The sequence below is a fragment of the Nelumbo nucifera genome, chromosome 6 (assembly GCF_055504915.1).
Source record: "Nelumbo nucifera cultivar China Antique chromosome 6, China Antique-T2T, whole genome shotgun sequence".
Classification (NCBI taxonomy): Eukaryota; Viridiplantae; Streptophyta; class Magnoliopsida; order Proteales; family Nelumbonaceae; genus Nelumbo; species Nelumbo nucifera.
This window is the reverse complement of record NC_142654.1, coordinates 18,804,436-18,826,065: the sequence shown is the minus strand read 5'-3', so window position 1 is coordinate 18,826,065 and position 21,630 is coordinate 18,804,436. Positions and strand designations below refer to the sequence as shown.

Genomic DNA, 21,630 nt, shown 5'->3' with positions numbered 1-21,630 from the left:
GCTTGACTATTTTTTGGGTCGGGCTCAGGATTTGTCAAAAAAGCCTGGCCCAACCCGACTTTTTAAAGTTTCTTCTAAACCCTAATTTCCTAAAACTGACTAATCCTTTCCCATTTCCCTCTTTTCATCATCTTCTCAATTCTCCTCACTTTCACTCTCAGACTCTTAGAACCGATGATGAACTCAAGCACTGTTCACTCTTAGAGGCGAGCTCAAACTCTTGGGAACCGGTGACAACGACGAACTCAGGCACCGTTCTTAGCTCTCCTCACTCTTAGACTCTCAGGAGCCGAACCGGCGATGAACTCGGGCACCATTCACTCTCAGAGGCGAGCTCAAGCTCTCAGGAACCAGCGACGACGAACTCAGGCACCGTTCTCAATTCTCACTCTCAGTTCTCCTCACTCTCAGACTCTCAGGAATCGAACCGGCGGCGAACTCAGGCACCGTTCACTCTCAGAGACGAGCTCAAACTCTCAGGAAAAGACGACGAACTCAGGCACCGTTCTTAGTTCTCCTCACTCTTAGACTCTCAGGAACCGAAATGGTGACAAACTCAGACACCGTTCACTCTCAATCTCTTAGGAACCGAAATGGTGACAAACTCAGGCACCGTTCACTCTCAGATGCGAGCTCAAACTCTCAGGAACCGGCGAAGACAACGAACTCAGGCACTATTCTCAAGGTCCGTTTGGTTCGTGATTGGAATCGGAATGGGAATCTCTTGGAATCGAAATCGGAATGGTCTATTCCCCCCACCTGTTTGGTTCAAACAGGAATAGGAATCGTATTCCGATTAATGTTGTTTGGTTCATCAAGAGGCTGGAATCGGAATAAGCCTTGATTTCCAATTTTGCCCCTAATAAAAATAAAAAAGCAAAAAATGCATGAAAATACCTCAAATTATGCAAAAATTGTAGAAATTGCAGAAATTACAAGAAAATCAGAAAATTGTAGAAATTACAATAATTTTGCAAAAAAACTCGAAAATTTTAATGGTCTCAGTTTGAACTTTGAATGAACCGAGCAAAAAAGCAGGATACAATCGAAACAAAAGAAGTAGCTAAATGGTAATAGATGGAGAAATAAACGAGGAAATTACCTCCACTGGCCTACCTTTTCACAGTTTTTCTAGAGGCCGGCCATGACTTTCTTCATCAAGTCGGACACAGTGAAGCATTTGAATGAAGGTTTATGATCTGCAAAGTCTGATGAGTTGTCAGACGAGAGGAGCTTAACTCGCTTCCTTTAGAGCTGCTGAGAAGAGTTATTGGAGGAGAGGGACGATTCCTCGTAGACCATCTTGTAACTCGGAATGTACTCTTGGAGCATGTCGGTGACCTCCTTGAAGCGCCAGAGGTAGGGGAGGGATCGAGCTTTGAGCTCCAGAGCCGACTCAAGCCGTGGAGAGAGGGCAAGAGCGGCATCGAAGAGGTTGAGGGCCGAGGCGATCTCCTACTGCTCCTGGGTTGCGATTAGTAGTCGAGCGTCTTTTACATATTTGTCTACGACCTGAGAAGAAAATGCAGGTCAGTTAAGATGGAGTTCCGGTGTAATCAAACAATGCCATTGAATAAATCGAACAGAAGGAACCCAGAAATAAAGGCCTCACTGGTGAGGATGGGTCAATTTGAAATCGTTCAAACCAAACCAAAAGCAAGAAGAAAACCCGAAAAAAGAAGATCAACTAAGTCGACCGCAGGGCAGTCCGAAAAACCCAAAGTGAAACACCAACAGTAGCAGCAGGGGAGGGAAGGTGATAAATCGAATCCCCCACAGTAGATCATCAGTAAGAAAAAACGAATAACGAAGCATAGAAAGTGAAACCCACCTTTCTTTTGTGAAGCCACCAATGCTTCTGATTTTGATTGTAGGCGGAATGGGAATCACATTCCGGGGGAGGGTGTCGGGAATCACATTCCGCCTATTCATTCCCATTCCGGTTGACCAAACATCCGGAATTGGAATGACCCATTTTGATTCTGATTCCGGTGTCTTATTCCCTAAAACCAAACAGACCTTCAGTTCTCCTCACTCTTAGACTCTCAGGAATTGAATTGGTGATGAACTCTGGCACCGTTCACTCTTAGAGGCGAGCTTAGACTCTCAGGAACTGGCAAAGAAAAAGCAATTATTTTGTTAGGTCGGGTTTCGGCTTCGGCCCGAGTTTTGGGCTTTTTATAAGGGCCAGACTTGGGCCCAAGTTGTAGGCCCGTTAGTTGGGCTGGGCTCGGGCTTGAACCTGAAAAAATTTTGATAATGAAGAGAAAAAGCCGACTCGAACCCAGCCTGGCTCAGCCCATGAACAGGTCTACCCTCAATCCTACCAAACCACCCAAATTGCATCCCTCAATGTCATGAGATGGGATGTGAAAAAGCTGGGGTTAAAGTTCTCAATTCTTGGAAAATGAAGCCACACCATTTTTAGTGTGAAAATGTGGTAAAGGAGGAAGAAATTAGTTTCACGTAAAAACAAGCACATTCCTTACAAATATTTTTGAGGCCAACCCAAAATGGAACCATTTTTATCTAAGTGAGAGACTGGTATGTTAGCAATTCAATTGCTTAGGTCAAATAAATCAATTTATTATATTAAACATAAAACAAGTATGATGAATAAAAACTAATTTTTGTTAATGACGAAAAAGACTTAAATGAAAACAAAAATAAAACACGAAAGAGAGTTCATATTTGACCTATAAATCATAGACCGGATCAAACGATTTAATCTTTCAACCACTTAGGTTATATGCATCAACCCCTCATATCATAATTATTCAAAGGAGGAAGTTTTGTATAAAAATGTAGTAAAATCACATCATGATGTTACAACACCATTATCACTACACTGCCCTACTATCCAGTGATTACAAAGGCAGGTGAAGGAGAGATAAATTAATGTGATACTTATCATTATAAACATAGAATGACGAAAAAGACTTAAATGAAAACAAAAATAAAACAGGAAAGATTTCATATTTGACCTATGAATCATATTATAGATCTTGTATTTGCACTGTACATTTTATTTGTATTCTTTTGAAATTGGGCTTAATTTGGAATGAATACAAATATAAATATATACAAAATACAAGGTTTTGCATTCTATATATTTATATTTATATTCCTTTTAAACCGAATCTTAATAAATAAATTGATCTTTTCACATATTGCCTAATTTTTATTTTCTTGCATATGTTGTGAAGGCAAATTATAAGAATGAATGCCTAATCAGTAGGAGCCTCACCCAAAAACATGTTTTTGACAAACAGTGCTTGACTTTTTTTCTTTTTAATTGTTCTAGTGCCTACAAACAGTGCTTGACTTTTGCATACGAGAGTTGCGTCTTTGTGTAAAATAAATGTCAATGTCTTTCTTTTCTTTTTTTTCTTTTTTTTCTTTTTTTAAAAAACATACCAAAAGTTAGGTCTATATCCAGTATACTCCCCCATAAACCCATATAACCGGAACCAAAGGAAACAGCCTCCCTTTATAAGAACCAACATTTTCAACCCAAGATTAAACCATTTGGTTGATCCATCACCTACAATTAAAGAATTCTGCAACCATATCACTACCAAACTCCTTTTATATAAAAAATAACTATTGACTTGGTTAACTCATCCGGTTGGAGTGTGAAATCTTAGAGTAAAATTCAATCAACAAGTCATGGGTCAAATATTAAATCTCCTTTGTCTGTGTTTTGTATTTTTAAAAAGCTTTTCATCGTTGATAAAGACAATTCTTATTTATCATACACATTTTGTTCAGTGTGATAAAAAATGATATCAGAGATATGCTCAATTTTTATTATAAGTTTTCTCTAATTTATGGGATTTTATAAATTTTCTATTTTTATATATTCATCTTTTAATTTTTACTACAAGTTTTCTCTCTTCTTCATTTTGCTAAAGCAGAAAATTTTTGATAGATTTGAAAGTCAAATCTTGTTTCTTTCTAGAAGCTTGACACAAATTTTTATGGGTACTTTTGGAATAAAAAATCATGGATTCATGCTCTCAAACATTTATCTTCTCTATTTGTATGGTTACATTACCATTTTTAGATAGAAATAGGGGTGTCAGTGGTTTTCAAAAATCCGATTTCAAAATCAATATTCGACATAATCAAATTGAATTCGGATAATTCAAATATCTAATCAGTCGAATTCAAATATGACCTAATTTGATTCGATTCGATAAATATCCGAATTTGACTGATTATTTAATTCTTATATATATCTATAAAATTTATATATAATAATTAAATTATATAAATAAAATATTTATTAACTTTCTAAAATAATTAATTGGTCAAAATCAAATCGAATCGAGTATTCAGATATTTAATTGAACTCGAATTAAAATACTAATTTTCAATATCTGTTGGATATCGAATTTTTTAATCGGATTTGAATTCGGATATTTCTTGATTCGATTCAAATTCAGTCTATTTACACCCCTAGACAAAAATCCTAAGAATTCTTAATAGAAGGTTGAATTGTTTGCAAACTATAGGATGTTTTAATAAAATCTAAACTATGGATAGGTTAGTTATTGTAAATCCATGACAAATGTGTTTTTGTAAACAACCCACTGTTTTATATTAGTGTAATAGCACATGATATACATATCTGCAAATAAGTAATAATCATATGTGATATATAGAATTTAGATTCAACTTATAATAAATTCAAAACAAGTTTCCATTTCTTCTTTTTTTTTTTCTTTTTTTACGTCTTAACTGGCAAAGGATATCATTAAACATTATTTAATGGACACATTAAAATTCAAGGCCTCCAAAAGAAAGGAAGAGAGGACCGCCCAAGTAAAAGGTTTAACTAAAGATAAAGCAAATTTGATAGTTTATGAACCACCTTACAAAACTTATGCACAAAAAACCACCGAATAGTTGGAGAAAGGCAATAACATCTATTTACAATCGGCAAGAATGGTATTTATTCGCCAAAAAGGTGAAGCAGAGACCTCCAGTAAATATTGGATGACAACCTTGACATCTCCTTCAACTTCTATTAGGGCAAATCCGTGCTCCCACCCTTCGAGCAGCCTCTTACAATATTGTATTAAAAATATCTCCTATGAAATAAATCACATAATTATGAATATATTCCCAACGGACGGCTATTCGAACGGGTTTTGTCCTGACTGAAGCTAGACTCCTTAGACACAATAGAATTCATCTTCATCTATAAAACCAACAACATAGCTTAGCAAAAGCTTTACATTCAACAGAGAAGCAAAAAGACAAATTTAAGGATCTCTCGCCACACCCATCCATTATATATAATATGGATATAGATATAAATGGCATATGATTATAAATTTAATATTATAAATAAAGGTTATTGACCCATAACCCAGACCAGCCAGACTGGGATTATGGCCCTTATCACGGGTGTTAAGCCCGACTCATGAATCATCGTAGGCAAAATGGCAACACGAAGTTGCCAAATGCCAAAATCGTAGTCGCATGGTCGCACCCAATGCCCGATACCATTTGATCCAAGAAAGAGGTCAGAAAGCTGGTCAAACAAGATCTAATGGTCGTTATTTTTTAATACGTTAATAATAAAAAAAAGGAAAAATTTATAAAATAAAAAATCCGTTCCTTCGAACGGAATCGACGGATCAAATCTTTAGAAAATAGAAATAGAGGTATAAACTAAAAACTAAAAACTCATCATCCACCAGCCTTTGAAAATTGAAATAAACAAGTAAAATAAAATAAATGCACTTCCTTCTTTTAGACACTGCTGTCACTATCCTACGCCACATATGCGCAGATTAAGGCTTCAGCATATTCAATTACCATGCTCCGCAGGCCCAAGCTACTGGGTATTGACCTCCACTCTCTCTCTCTCTCGTCACTCCCCTTACTAAAACTAAAACCCAATACGAAATATATATGAAAAGTTTCAGAGTTCTGGCACTCATCACTCTTGCCCTTCCCCTGCCACTGCTAACGTACGCCAATCCCCAGAAATTTTGATAGCAGACTGGGGGAAGGAAGAAATCAAAGTAGAAGAGAAGAAAGAAGTGGAACAAGTTTTTTTCTTTCTTCCGACTTCCGAGTAAAAAATAGAAAGAAAGAAAGAAAAATCTACACCAAGTGCAAAAAGGAAGGAAAAACCGACATCCCCTCGTTGATTCTCTCTCAATCTCAATTCTCAAATGGGGTTCTATGTTCCCTTCTTTCTGTTCTTGCTAACCTGCGCCTACCTCCCACCATGTTCATCAGATCCATACGACGAAGCCTGCCTCACAAACCTAAAACAATCCCTCGTAGACCCAACAAACAGCCTTAAGAACTGGACCAAAGCCACCTTCGCTAACCCTTGTAGCGGCTTCAACTCATACCTTCAAGGCGCAACCTGTAACAACGGTCGCATCTACAAGCTCTCCCTCACCAACCTCTCTCTCAGGGGCTCCATCTCCCCCTTCCTCTCCAACTGCACCAACCTTCAGGCTCTCGACCTCTCCTCCAACTTCCTCACCGGACCCATCCCTCCCGATCTCCAATTGCTCCTCAACCTCGCCGTCCTCAATCTCTCCTCCAACCGCCTCTCCGGCGAAATACCCCCTCAGCTCGCTATGTGCGCCTACCTCAACGTTATAGATCTCCATGACAATCAGCTCACCGGACCGATTCCCCAGCAATTGGGTTCGTTGGTAAGGTTATCGGCTTTTGATGTTTCTAATAATCGGCTTTCGGGGCCTATCCCTCCTTCGCTGGGGAACCGAACTGGGAATCTCCCCAAGTTCAATGCCAGTTCATTTGAAGGAAACAAGGACGTTTATGGCTACCCATTGCCGCCGTTGAAGACAAAAGGGTTGTCCGTGATGGCGATCGTCGGAATCGGTTTGGGGAGTGGGTTCTTGAGCTTGGTGCTTAGTTTTACTGCTGTCTGTATTTGGTTGAGGGTTACAGAGCAGGGGATGGCCGGTGAAGAGGGGAAGATCAGTCAGCTAATGCCTGATTATTGAAATACATTAGTTGAAAGATGCATAAGAGAAATTTCAGGTATGATTGAATGAACCCATTGTCGGTTGAGTTTGGTAACTAGAAAGACAGAGGATGTGAGTTCTTCTTTTTCTGGGTTTTTGACTTTTTATTGTTGGGATTTCACTGATCTTTGGAGCCTTTTTTTTCCCTCTCTTTAACCATTTGTATTTTTCTTGATTTTATTTTACTCAAAATGTAAACTAATTCAAATATGGATTGCTAAAGCGAATACGTTCACCAATCTCTCATTCAAACAAGTGTAATTTATTGATTTTTATTAGTGTTTTATTTCACTTATGGAGGACTGTAGATCTCTTTTCAATGGGCTCCATTTTTCCTTGCCATGAACACCGTCTCTGTACTCTACAGTTTTGATTTGAATGGCAAAGAGGGGGTGGGGGACCTTGGATTGTGTCATTGTGTGGTGAATTTTCTACAAAGCTCGCTTTAAGTTATCCTTGTACACTACTGAAAAACAGAACAGAATACTGTTGTTCATTTATTAATGGATATGCACATTAATGTGACTTTGGACTTGCTTGTTATGCAAACGAAAACTTGTAGCCGAAGTCAGAGCTGCAGCACAACATAAAGGGTCTGATCTGTAATCTGTGATTCTTTGTTGAGTTGAGGTGGGAAAACTGGTTGAGTGGATGAATTATGGATCCAAAAACAAATTTTTTCTTTTTCTATTTGTGGGTTTATTTTTTTTCTGTTGGATTGTGCTCATGGGTGGGGTATAATTGATAGAAGGGATTGGTATTGCCATGGATTGTCTTGGTGGGACCCGTTCAACGGTGGGTTCCATAGCATGCACATGGCCCCCGTGGTTCAGATATGATTGGAGGGGGAGGGGTTTTTAGTTAAATTTGGAATGCTTCGGATCCATCTAATTTGATGGATGGGTTATAAGTTCTAATGTTATTATGAGCATCAATGGCCCTTTAGAGGCTGAGGCTGTTTTGAGTAGGAGAAGGTTCTATTTTGTGTAGAGTTTGATAGATAGCTCATAGTTTCCTTTCCCCCTCTTTCACACAACAAGTCGAACACATGGCTGATGCAGTACGGGGTTGAGAGAGTTCTTCTCTACGACTCCACGGCACACAACACTGAACACATGGTTTGGTTTTGATCACTTACAGGTTACACCACTCCCTCCCACCTGACATGTTTAAATGGAGAGAGAGAGAGAGGAAAATAAGTGCAATACGCATTTTTGCGGACCTTGCGGTATATTTATCCTTCTAGGTGGCCATGCAATTCATACTGTAGGCCTTAAAGCCAACAGCCTCCACATAATTCCCTTAGCCTTTTTTTTTTTTTTTTTCTTTCTTTCTTTTGGTCGATATCATTGATGTTAGAAATTGATAATCCTTAGCTTGCCAGGAACTGAGTTTGTTGTATGCAACGCATTGGCAATTTAGTGCGAAGACTTTTGGATCTACTCAATGAAATGGAAGGCTGGAATAATGGAATTAAGCTTAATTTGAAAGGAAAACAGTCAACTTGCATATTCCACCATAATAATGCCATCCCTTTTCTTGCATCAATTTGTTATTGGAGGACTCTGTTGTCTAGGTAATGGGCATTAGTGGTTTCCATGATTGCGGTTTGTGGGGTACGTTTTTCTAGGTTCTTTTGAATTTTCTTTCTTCTCTTTCTTTTCTCCTTCGATCACGAAAAAAAAATAAACCTCTTTTTTCACTTTATTCCTTTCTTGATTAGAAAATCAATTTCCCTTTTCTTTTACTTATAATAACTGGGGATCCAGAAAGGATCACTGTTGGAGGGATCACAATTACAGTTTTTAGTGGGGGAAAATTTTAGCGTAGAGTGCCTTATTCAACAATTTAAGTGGTGAAGGGTTTGGCTCAGTTTGGAAGCAGTACAAATATAAATATATAGTGTAAAACTTTGCATTTTGTATTATTTTCTAGAGATTTTTGGTTTGTACTCTTTTTCACACTGAGCCTTAGGTTGTGTTTGGTTGCAATGTAAATAAATTTGCATTGATGCAAAATTATGACAGTGCAAATAATTTGAGTGCAAATTTTGACCTATTTTTATTTTAAATTTTAACTTATTTTGTTTGATTGTAATACAAATAAAATAAATTAAGACATGAAACAGAATAAAGTAAAACCCCCAAATAAAATGAAATGAGAATATGCATTTTTTTTATCATTTGCACTCACATACATTTGTACTAGTGCAAATAAAATTACACTGCAATCAAATACAGCATTAAGCTCAGTTTGGAAGGAGAACAAATACAAACTTAGCCTTAATAACCAAAAAAGGAACATTTTTCACCATTGATCATGATCTTTTTATCAGGGGTGGCAGTTCTTGAGATGATTCACAAAACCCAGCCCTTATTTCTGCTACTTCTGTTGTTGAGATCCATGACTGACACCCTACGTGATTAATCGATGAAGTGAGATTGAGCTTTAGGGTTCTCCAGTCTCCCGTCTCCCATCCACCACAAAACTTACCAGATCAACATTTCTTATTACCTGCTCATCATCCCTTGTGGCATCTAGAAGGTCTCGGTTGTCTTTTTGGGTCCAGATTAATAAACCAACTGGGTTCATCTTTCTGACTCAAACACAATCAGACAAAAGGCCAACCACAGTAAGTTATTTATAAGGTGACAAAAGGAAATGACATTTTAGGGTCAGATTGAGAAGAGTAAAGCACAAATGTGTACCGTGCAAAACCTTATATATGATATAATATACTTGTAACCTTTACATATTTGTGTAATTGTCTTCTTCTTTCTAAACTAAGCCAAAGGTTGGGTTAAGTGTTTTTAATTAGAGGAGCTAAGGTTTGGTGACTCCACCAACCAAAATGGGTGGTCTAAGGTACAGTTGATATGCTTAGACCCATTAATGGAGCCTGCAAGCATTACATGTTACAGTAGATGGGGCCTGGGGGGGACCCCTGCCAATTGCAGCTGTTCAAGGGATTTGAGTGATCTTGTTTGGCGCCAAATTGCCATCCCTGCTTCATTAACTCTACAATATCTGGACTACGATCACAAGGAACCTGTGCTTTCTGAGTTTTAAACTGTCCTATTTTTCATTCTAACAATGAAGAAAATTAAGATGTCTAAGGAAAATTCAATGCCTGATATGGAGTAGCTAAGGCAGTCACCAAGTTAAATACAAGTAAGCAGAGTAGAAATGTTCATGACCTTTTGCTTTTATGTGTTGGTCACATGGGCAGTGAAAACGTACCATCTCTAATTAGCACTCTTTTAATATGGTAATTGGTGCAAGCGTCAAATCCCACTCAAGTACATGCCATAAGGATCTTGACTCCCATTAAATGGGGTACCATGTACAGCGTTTGCAGAATTAGAGTTTAATAGGATCAAACTATAACTCTTTCAAACGTACATCCACTATGCTAAAACCGTGTAATAATCGTTGAAGTTGATTTTGGTCGTCATTGGGATTAATCAGGTTATAAGCGCTTAGGTTTTTAGGATGAATGGTTTTTTGAGGTGGGATCAAAGCCACTCGGTCAAGTAGTTTAATATTGGATACTCACTGCTTAACTAAATTTCAGCGAAGGATATGTATGGGTTTGTGCTTGTATATGATTCAAGCCCAATAGGCTTTGAGAATGATCAATTCATCAATGTCTTGAGTCTTGAGAAAAATCTGTGTTTTAGATTTTTTATTTTTTATTTTTTATTTTTGAGTGTGTGGGCTGGGGGGAGGGCGTCTTTTTCATAAAACAAAGTTCTTAGGGCTAACTATAATTTACCCAAAATAAGGAAATGTATTCAAAACTAGGGACTTAAAATCAAATTCGAATTGAATCAAGCAATATCTATTTGACGAATATTGAAAATCAATATTTGAATATTTGATTCAATTCGAATTTGATAAATCAATTATTGTATGTAATTAATAAGCATTTTATTTATATAAAGTATATAAATTATTTTTATAATTTAATTATTATAACTATAAATTATATAAAATATTTAAATATAGGGTAAAATACAAAAACTTTCCTTGAAGTTTCTGACAATAATAAAAACCTCCCCTCTAATTTAACTTTAGCAAAATCCTTTATTTTATTTTCAAATAAATCCACAAAAACCTCCCTTCCGTTAATAAATCAGACGAAAAACATTAAACCGGTGATAATTTTTTTAAAATACCTATTTTACCCTTATACAAGTTATTGTGTACCTATGTTTACTAAAATACCCTTTGCCCTCAAAAGGATTTCGGTCCCATTGGAGAGGAACGAACAGAGGAATGACGAAACCAGAAAGAAAGATTTCGACCAGATGGTTTTCCCTATATCCCTCTTCATTTTATTTCGCTAGGGATTTACCAGTAGATAGAGATGGTAACCGATCACCTTATTGGGGTTCGTCTTCAATATTAGTTTTGGACCTTAATTTCTCAGGCAGCACTTCTGGTTCTGAAATACTTTATGCACTAAAAAGACAAAGCAAGAAATCATTCAATTCTTATTCTGCCACTTGGTTACAGCTAGAGTAGAACTTCGGAAGAGGCAAGGCTAGAGTAGAGTTTCTCCAAAAACGTCCGGTGAAGAATATTTCGAACGCAACCGCTGCAAGATGTAAACGAACACAACCGCTTCAATATTCCGTCGTCCGATGAAGAATATTCGCCGAAAAATTTGGAAAGTTACAGATGCCGTCCGGTGATGAATATTACGAACACAACCGCTGCAAGATGAAAACAAACTATGTCTGGTGAAGAATCGTCCGGTGAAGAATATTCCGAGCACAACCGCTGCAAGATGAAAACGAACACAACCACTGCAATATTCCGTCGTCTGGTGAAAAGTAGGCGCCGAAAAATTTGGAAAGTCAAAGATGCCGTCCGGTGATGAATATTCCGAACACAACCGCTGCAAGATGAACTATGTCCGGTTAAGAATCGTCCGGTGATGAATACTCCAAATACAACCGCTGCAATATTCCGTCGTCCGGTGAAGAATCGTCACTAGAATATTCCGGGAAGTGGAATATTCTGAGCACTATGTCTGCTTGCTCGAGTAAAGGTAAAAATTGTATTTTGCAAATAAGTGCATGGTTTGTATAAGGATAAAATTGTAATTTTCAATGTTTTCTGTCTAGTTCATTAACGGAAGGGAGTTTGTCATTTATTTGAAAATAGAAGGGAAGATTTTACTAAAGTTAAACTATAGGGGAAATTTCAATTTGATTATGTCAAATCTCAATTTGATTTTAATTTGATTTTACTATAGTTAAATTATAGGGGAAATTTCAATTTGATTTTACTAAAGTTAAACTATAGAGGTTTTTATATTTTATCCTTAAATATTTTATATATTATATATAAGAATTAAATATTTGATTGAATTTGAATATTTATAGAATCAAATTAGATTATTCAAATTCGATTTGATTATGTCAAATCTCATATTCAAAATCAGATTTTTGAATAGTCAAAACGCTCCACCCACCACATTAAACATGTAAAATTAGGAAGAAGATTTGTTAGCCATGCTATTTAGGGGGTGTTCTCCGATAAGAATTGTTTTTCTTGTTTCAAGTCTTAAAAACAAAACAACACCAACTGGTTTGAATTGATTCTTAAACCAAAAAATGACAAAAAATATGTTCTTGATTATATTCAAAACTAAAACAGGAAACATGCTGTTGAATTTTTAGTTTAAACTTTTAAAAGAACATGTTTTCACGTGGTTATTTAATATCATGTATTATTTTTTGAAAACATGTATTATTTTTTGAAACAAACTTACTTTAGCTTTGATAACGGAACCTCCATCCACGCCACTCACCTTCGCTCTCCGAATACATCATGACTCTTGTATACAGTTGCAACCATCTCAGCTTGTAGTCTTGTAGTTTATCACGGCAAGCCATTGAGGCTTGTCTCTCTAAAATCTATCTTAATCTTCTTGTACCAACTTTCATATAAATAGATACTACAACAGCTGCCCAAATCCATCGGGTTTTAGTTGTAATTCTTCAAACCTCCTATTTACAGCCTTTGCTCAACAGCACCACAGTCCATTCTCCTTGCTAAATCTATGGTTTCGTTGCATCCTGAACACTCTGAAAACTTAAGTGCCACATCAGCTCTTTCGTCAACCACAACAAGCTCACCATCATTGGTTATTGCCAATATCACTGGATAAGGGGTGATTTGGCCTGACCTCATAATTGGGTGATACGTGTACGTGATTCGATATAAATGACAATTCGATATGAGTAGATCGGCACGTGGACATGGCTCAACGCATGGGAGAACTCAGCAAGTATCAGCTCGCTACAGAACGAGCTCGAATACACTAATGTCTCGAGCTGAAGGTACTTCGGGTTGAGTCCATCCCAATTCACGAACTAAAACAACAACACCAAGTTCTCAGCAGTCCGAACCCAAGTAAGTGGGCCACCTCAAAGACGACTTGCCTCGGGCAGAATCACCTCGGCACGCCACCAGCAGCTCGTCACGGATAGCTCGCCACCAAGTAGCTCGCTACAGGGTCGCTCGTTGTCAAGTAGCCCGGCGTCGCGCAAGAAGCTTCCTGCCTGACAGAACCGTACCTACCAACTCTGAAGACTGCACCCACGTCCCTTGTCTGGCGGTGCAATATCTGCCAACTCTAAGGATTGCACTCATGTCTCTCGCCTGGCGGCGTCGTGCCTGCCAACCCCGGAGGTTGTCTCCTGCCTAACGGAACCGTACCCTACAACAGTTGCATTAGCCCACCTGCTCCCCAGTCCTGACGATGATAGCCAGTCACTCCGAAACGTTACCTGACAACATATCGCCGTGGTAGAGATTCGGGATCAAGCCCACCAAACCTGTCAGGATGTCAATATATAAACACTTCAACCCCCCAGGGGCCAAGGCATCGCATATTCACCACTCTCTAGCTTTCTTATCTTCTTGCAAACTCATTCTCTTCTAGCTCGCAACTGAGTACTAACTTAAGCATCGGAGTGCTCCCGTCGGATAAGCAACCCTGGGTTCCTTCATCTCTCTTCACGTAGGTATCTCTCGCCCGTCGCCAGCTAGGAGCCCAGTCACCTATAGCTAGGAGTGGCCGGATTGCGCATCATCATCGCTAGTGTTATACCAATCAAGCTTGACGGTATGAATTACATCTTATGGAAATCTCTCTTTGAACCAATTTTACGTGCTCATCGTCTTATGTCTATTGTAGATGGATCTCTTCCCGTACCTGATAAAAACAACACAGAGTTTGCATCATGGTATGAACGAGACTAGATGATATTATCTTGGATTCAAGCAACCTTATCTCTTTCAGCCCTACCCTATATGGTTGGTGTGAAGTCTTCCAAGCAGGCATGGGATATTATTGAACATCGGTATGCCTCAGCGACACCTATACTAAAGCTTTTATGCTACCACCTCCAGGCTATACTAAAGCTAAGCCAAATGAAGTTTGCTTGTTAAAAAGGCCTTTGTATGGTTTAAAGCAGGATTCTCGCCAATGGAATGTTGAGTTTTGTGCTAAACTTCAAGCTTATGGGTTTGTCGAAAGTGCACATGATCATTTTCTCCTACTTCATTTTTAGCCTTATTAGTGTATGTAGATGATGTTCTTGTTACTGAGACTCATGAGTCTGAGATTAAGAAGGTCAAACAGTTTCTTCATGACACGTTTACTATTAAAGACATGGGGTATGCTAAATATTTTTTAGGCCTTGAAATTGCAAGGGGTTCTGATGGAACTTATGTCAATCAAAGAAAATATGTGTTAGATATTTTGCAAGATGCAGACCTTCTTGGAGCTAAACTTGTTGTTACACCATTGCCAAAGGGGCAAAAATTTTCTTCTACTGGTAGTTACTTGGATGAACCAGAGAAATATCGCAGGTTAGTTGGTAGGTTGTTGTATCTCAATCTCACAAGGCCAGACATATCTTATGCTGTCCAACACCTTAGTCAATATGTGCACTCTCCTACTCAAGATCACTGGCAAGCAGCACTTCATGTTCTGAAGTATCTCAAGGGTACACCTTCCAGAGGTTTGTTTTTCTCATCTAATAATAATCTGTCCCTTGAAGCCTTTTGTGATGCAGACTGGGCTGCATGTAAGGAGTCCCGCAAGTCACTCACTGGTTACTGCATATATTTGGGGTATTCTCTCATTTCTTGGAAGACTAAGAAACAATCCACCGTCAGCAGGTCTTCAGTTGAGGCAGAATATAGAAGCCTTGCTTCTATTGTTTGTGAGCTCCAGTGGATTAGTTATATTTTGCAGGATTTTCAAGTCAGCCCTCCTTTGCAATCCGTCTTTGGTGCGATAACATGGCAGCTTTACATATTACTGCCAACCCAGTCTTCTAGGTATGTACAAAGCACCTAAAGATTGATTGTCATCTTGTTCGTGATAAGTATAAGGCTGGTTTTGTTTTTCCTAAGCACATTTCTACCAAATTGAGTTTGATTTACATCAAACTCAAGCTCCAACTCGAGGGGGGGATGTGCAGAATATATATTATTTATTCTTGAGCAGTTATCAAGTTTGTTACTGCTATTAGTTAGCTGTTAGTCTGTTATACAAGTTAGTTAGTTTGTTAATAGGTTAGCTGGAATCATTACGTGGCAACTTTGTATAGGTTCATTTCTTGTATAAATAGTAATCATGCACTTTGCACAGTTTAGTTGAAGTAATACAGAGAAATATTTTCTCTATCTTCTGAAATTTTCTTCATACTTGGATTTCACAGCATGTTTCTACACTTGGACGACCGTTGCGTCGTCTCAAAAAAGGTTCTCTTTCTATGAATGAGTATTTGCAAAAATTCAAAGCAATCTGTGATCAATTGGCAGCCTGTGGATCCCCTGTGTCAGAAGGATGAATTGCAGATTTACATATTGGATGGATTACCTCAATCCTATCGCCCATTTGCTGCAACCATACGTGGCAGATCTCGCACTGAATCTGTCACTTTGGAAGAGTTACATGACCTGTTAACTGGTGAAGAGTTGTCTCTTGCAGAAGACATTGCATCTGAACCGACATCTGCGTTCAATGCAAACAAAACTGCCCGCTCACCTCAATACGGGAAAGGCCCTAACAATGGGCGTTCACATCAGCAGCAACAAGATTTTGATACCACCAAACGTCCACACTTAGGACGAAACAACAACAATTCACCTAAATCTCAGTTTCCTCTTCCAAACAATTCTGGGCGTGTTCACACTTTTGACAGCCGTCCATCTATGCCCAGCAACCGACCTATCTGCCAAATATGCAATAAGACAGGTCATATTGCCCTTGACTGCTTCCAAAGACTCAACCTCTCCTTTCAGGGTCGTCAACCACCTGAGAAACTCATGGCTATGGCTGCTGCTGCACGGGATGCCCTCGATGATACTACTTGGTATTCTGACACTGGAGCTTCTCATCACATTACACCTGACCTCGGTAATATTTCTCATTCTTCCCCTGAGTACTCAGGATCAGACGAGGTCCAAGCTGGTAAAGGTCACGGGCTAGGTATTAAGCATGTTGGCTCCTCCACAATACACTTACCACACACCTCCTTTCACTTTAAAAATATTTTACATTGCCCAAATGCTTCACCAATCTTTATCTGCTTACCAATTTTCTAAAGATAACAATTGCTACTTCATCTTTGACGAATCTGGCTTTATTGCGAAGGACAAAGCATCGGGTGCGACCCTTCATCGCAGAGCAACTGAGAGTGGACTCTACCCATTCAAGACTTTCAAATCTCAGTCTTCATCAACTAGTCAACCTGTTGCCCATGTTAGCAATCGCCAGTCACAGGATCTCTGGCACCACCGCCTGGGTCACCCATCTCGAGACATCCAAGCCTCCATTTTGTCTGTTAAGTCCCCCAACATTAATAATTTGTGTTCATCTTGCCAATTTTGTCTTCACACCTTTATTTTTAATTCATTGTAATGTTTGGGGTCCTTCCTCTATTTTATCAATTTCAAATTATCGTTATTATGTATTATTTGTGGATAATCATACCCGATATTCCTTACATTTTTCCCATGCAATATAAGTCTGATTTCTTTGATACTTTTGTTTCATTCAAAGCAAAAGTTGAAAATTTATTTGATGCGAAAATTAAAATGCGTCTTTATCAGTTACAGTCCCTATTCTCGTAATAAGCTTGATTTTCGCTCCACCAAATGCGTCTTTATCGGTTACAGTCCCCACCACAAAGGGTATGGCTGTATGGATCTTCATTCACAAATTGTATACATATCTCGTCATGTCACCTTTTACGAGTATTCTTTCCCTTTTTCTTCCTCTCTCACAACTGAACTTGCGTCATCTTCTTCCCTTAATGACTCCCTGTGTGGCGACCCAACTCTCACCTTCCTGACATTGTTTGGACCTCCCCACGTCCACTCTCTAATGCTACACATGAGGATCTGACGCATCCAAGTTCCACTACACCATCACCCACTTCCCCTTCCACTGTACCAAATCCACCTCTAGGCCCAATCGTTGCTGCCCCCACTTCTTTACCCATTTCTACAGTCGAACCTAACCAATCCATCACAGCACCCTCCCTTCATCCACCTATTATGCCTCAATGCACCCATCCTATGCGTACCAGATCCCAATCTGGGATCTTTAAACCCAAGTTCTACGCCACTAAATATCCTCTACCTCATGCCCTCATTGCCACTAGACCTGTTCATGGGCCGGGTCGGGCTGGGTTCGGGTCGGGCTTTCACTTGTCACTAATGAAAATATACTAGGCCCGAGCCCGGCCCGACCAACGGGCCTATAACTTAGGCCTGAGCCCGAGCCCAAAGCCCGACCAAATTGAAAAAAAAAACAATTTTCCCTATTCAAATTAGAATTAAAATTTCAGATAAGTATTTTTTTTTCTATTTAAATGAACAATGGGCCTACAAGATGGTATTTTTCCCTTTCTTTTATATTTTAAAACACAATTTACATTCTTAAATCAAAAAAAAATTATTCAAATGGACATAATCACATAAATAATTTTAAGTTTAATATTAGGTTGGGTCGGGCCGGGCTATTTTGACAAAACCCGAGCCCGGCTTGAATTTATTGCGGGCCGGGCTTTTTGGCCCGAATTTAAGCCCGCGGGCCTATAAAAATGTCCAAGCCCGTCCGAGGGTCGGACCGGGCCGGGCCGGCCCGTCGGGCCACCCGGCCCATGAACAGGTCTAATTGCCACCCGTGTGGTTGAGCCCACTTGCTTTACCCAAGCCCATAAACATCCTGAATGGCGTTCAGCAATGGATAAAGAATACCAGTCACTTATTGACCAGGGTACATGGACTCTAGTACCCATTCAACCTCACATGAATGTTGTTAGTTGCAAATGGATGTATAGAGTTAAGTATAACTTTGATGGTTCTATTAATAAGTACAAGGCCCATCTTATTGTCAAAGGTTATCTTCAGCAACCCAGTGTTGACTTTATTGATACTTTCAGTCCTGTGGTCAAGCACTCCACTATACGGGTTGTTTTATCCCTTGCTATCTCTCAAGGCTGGCCACTATGACAATTGGACGTTGAGTGTACCTTCTTACATGGCAACCTTCAAGAAGTTGTATACATGGCACAGCCCCAAGGGTATGTTAACCCGATTCACCCCACTTATGTTTGCAAGATGAATCCATTTATGGCCTCCTCAAGCTCCATGAGCCTGGTATGATAAATTTGGGTCCACTCTTGTTGAATTGAGCTTCATCATCTCTCATGATTCAACTACTATCTATTTGTTGCTCTACGTGGACGATATCACGATTACAGGAAATAATTCAGCCTTCATTGATGGTCTTATTGCTGCCCTTGGCACCTCTTTCAAGATGAAGGACTTGGGTCCATTATCCTTTTTTCGTGGTATTGAGGTCCGTCGGGACTAATCGGGCTTGTTTCTCACTCAGTCCAAGTACATTATGGACCTTCTTGAACGACTTCACATGACCGGTTGCAACCCCATGCCCGCGCCAACTTCTGCAGACAAGCTTTGCCATGATGACGGACCCCCTCTTTCTGATCCTTCTTTATATAGGAGCGCTGTGGGCACCTTGCAATATGTGACACTGACAAGGCCTGATATTGCCTTTGCTGTTAATTAATTGTGCCAATTTCTGCACCAGCCCACTGAGGCCCATCTTGCTGCTGTGAAAAGAATAATGCGCTATTTAAAATGAACAATCTCTTATGGACTTCTCTTCTGCCCTGGCCCACTTTATTTGTCTGCATTTTGTGATGCCGATTGGGCAGGTTGCCCATATGGCTTCTGTGTTTTCTTAGGCTCCAATCCTATTTGTTGGGGTGCTAAAAAGCAAGCTACAGTATCACGTTCATCCACTGAAGCAGAGTACTGCTGTTTGGCCCACACTGCTGGTCAATTCTCCTAGCTCTGTTCTCTCTTTCAAGAGCTTCATGTTCCCATACTTCAGCTCCTACCATATGGTGTGATAATGTCTCCGCCATTGTAATGACATCTAATCATGTCTTTCATACACGCACCAAGCATATTGATGTAGATTACCACTTTATTCGTGAAAAAGTGGTTCGTAAAGAATTGGATGTGCGCTACATTGCCTCCAATGATCAACTAGCCGACTTATTTACTAAGGGTCTTTCCTCTTCATCCTTGTTTTTCCTTTTGAACAAGCTGCACGTGGGCCTCCCCCCGTCCAGCTTGAGGGGGGCTGATAATGGAACCTACATCCACGTCACTCACCTTGGCTCTCCGGATACATCATGACTCTTGTATACAGTTGTAACCATCTCAGCTTGTAGTCTTGTAGTTTATGACGGCAAGCCATTGAGGCTTATCTCTTAATCTTCTTGTACCAGCTTTCATATAAATAGATACTACAACAGCTGCCCAAATCCATCGGGTTTTAGCTGTAATTCTTCAAATCTCCTGTCTACACTTTCAAGCTTTTCAAAGCAAAAGCACAGTTTTAAAACTTTTATTTCTTTTCTTTTCTTTTTTTTTTCGCTGATTTGACAATTTCGAAAACAAATGAAAATAAACTTTGAACCATTAACATTAATAATCGTAAAAACTAATGTTGTTAGACTCAAAACGGACTGAATGGTTGAACCAATGATCCAGTAACCATTTTTGGTGCTAATTAATTGACGGTTTTCATAGTGAGAACTAGGGGTGCAACTTGGATCAGATTGGGTTGCGAATTTTCCAAATTTTCCATAAAACGAAACCATAACCTGAGCCTGATTTTAAATCGGCCGATCCGGCTTGTAACCCTAGGTTGTGTTTGTCACGATTGTTGTTTACACCTCAAATATTTTGAATTGATTAATTAATACAAATTGATGAAAAGTAGATATATTGTAACATCACATATGAGAATCATTTCAGTTAAAAAATTGCACTTGTTTGCATTTGATTATTGATATTTCTAATTGAAACATCAACAAATTACACATATCAGGTAATGACCTAACCGGCGAATTAACCCATCGAACCATGATCAAGTAAGCATTCCAATTATTTGTGCAATCTCAGCTTGACAGCATTGGTAAAAACTACCAGCACAACAAGACAGTATTAAAATGGGCTGTAGCATTGAAAATGGAACTCAGATCTCCTGAAAGCAAATAGAGTAGAGCTTTCAGCCACAAATTATGAATATCTCCTCTACATATATATTAAATTCATGGGGAGATGTTATCAATGTATGACTGCGTGCATTACTCTGCTTTCAGTGAATCCTGTCTTTTGAATACATGGCCAATTCAGTGGGTCTCCTGTCAGATGGATGGTCCAAATTGATCACAGGATCCCTTAATTAAACATGGCACGTCTAGCTGACTAGAAACCACTTACTCTGAGAAATTATTTTGTGGGTTCCATATCTATTGTTTTCATCAATTCTCCTTTAATGGGCTAATTGAGATGGACTTCTCTATGGGCTTCCTTTAAAAGTCCAATTCTCTATGGACTTCTCCTGATCAAATTAGATAGCTTAGAGATTCATGTTTAATTCATTAATATTTAAATATGTCCACTGGTTTGGATCAGAATGAGATGGGATCATAATATTAACTAAAAAATTATTACAATATTAAATCGAAGTAAAACTAACTTGAAAATAACTACCTGCGTGTCAAACACTCAAACCCTAGTGAGTAGTGAACATTCAACCGCCGAGGTTCAAAGTATTGTTATATGGTGGAAAGGGTGTATTGATACTTTATTCCATTTCTTTTTTACCTTTTTTTTTTTCAAAAATATGACAGTGAAAAGGTTTTAATATAGTTTTTTTTTTGAAGGGAAAGGTTTTACTATAGTTTAACATATAAAATAAGGGATTTGAATATTAGCCTTAAAAAAGACGGGTTTCATGGGCTGCCCATAGAGCATGCCCCACAACCTATCTCTTTCGTGCATTAGAAATATCTCTCGTGTTTGTGATGGGAGTTGTTCTCAATTCATGGAGGGGATGGGCTGTGGGGCACGCTCTGTGGGCAGCCCATCCTTACGAATATAATGCAATATGCATACATCAATATGGAGCATATCGAAATTTTTAACCTATCGACTTTTCCTTGGTGGAACCTCGGTTTATGGG

The 21,630-nt window shown here is 38.9% G+C and overlaps 1 long non-coding RNA gene and 1 pseudogene across 2 annotated transcripts; one reads left to right on the top strand and one right to left on the bottom strand.

The window, feature by feature from the left end:
* Nucleotides 1–884: 884 nt before the first annotated feature.
* Nucleotides 885–1,825, bottom strand: LOC148790641 (uncharacterized). Its single transcript, XR_016077861.1, has 2 exons — nucleotides 1,613–1,825; nucleotides 885–1,512 (listed from the first exon to the last, which is right to left on the bottom strand). It is a non-coding gene; the product is annotated as an uncharacterized LOC148790641 (long non-coding RNA).
* A 4,018-nt stretch (nucleotides 1,826–5,843) lies between these two features.
* On the top strand, nucleotides 5,844–7,264 carry LOC104591234 (receptor-like protein 44 pseudogene; annotated as a pseudogene). The gene has a single exon (XR_016077718.1). The product of XR_016077718.1 is annotated as a receptor-like protein 44 pseudogene (transcript).
* Nucleotides 7,265–21,630: the final 14,366 nt, after the last annotated feature.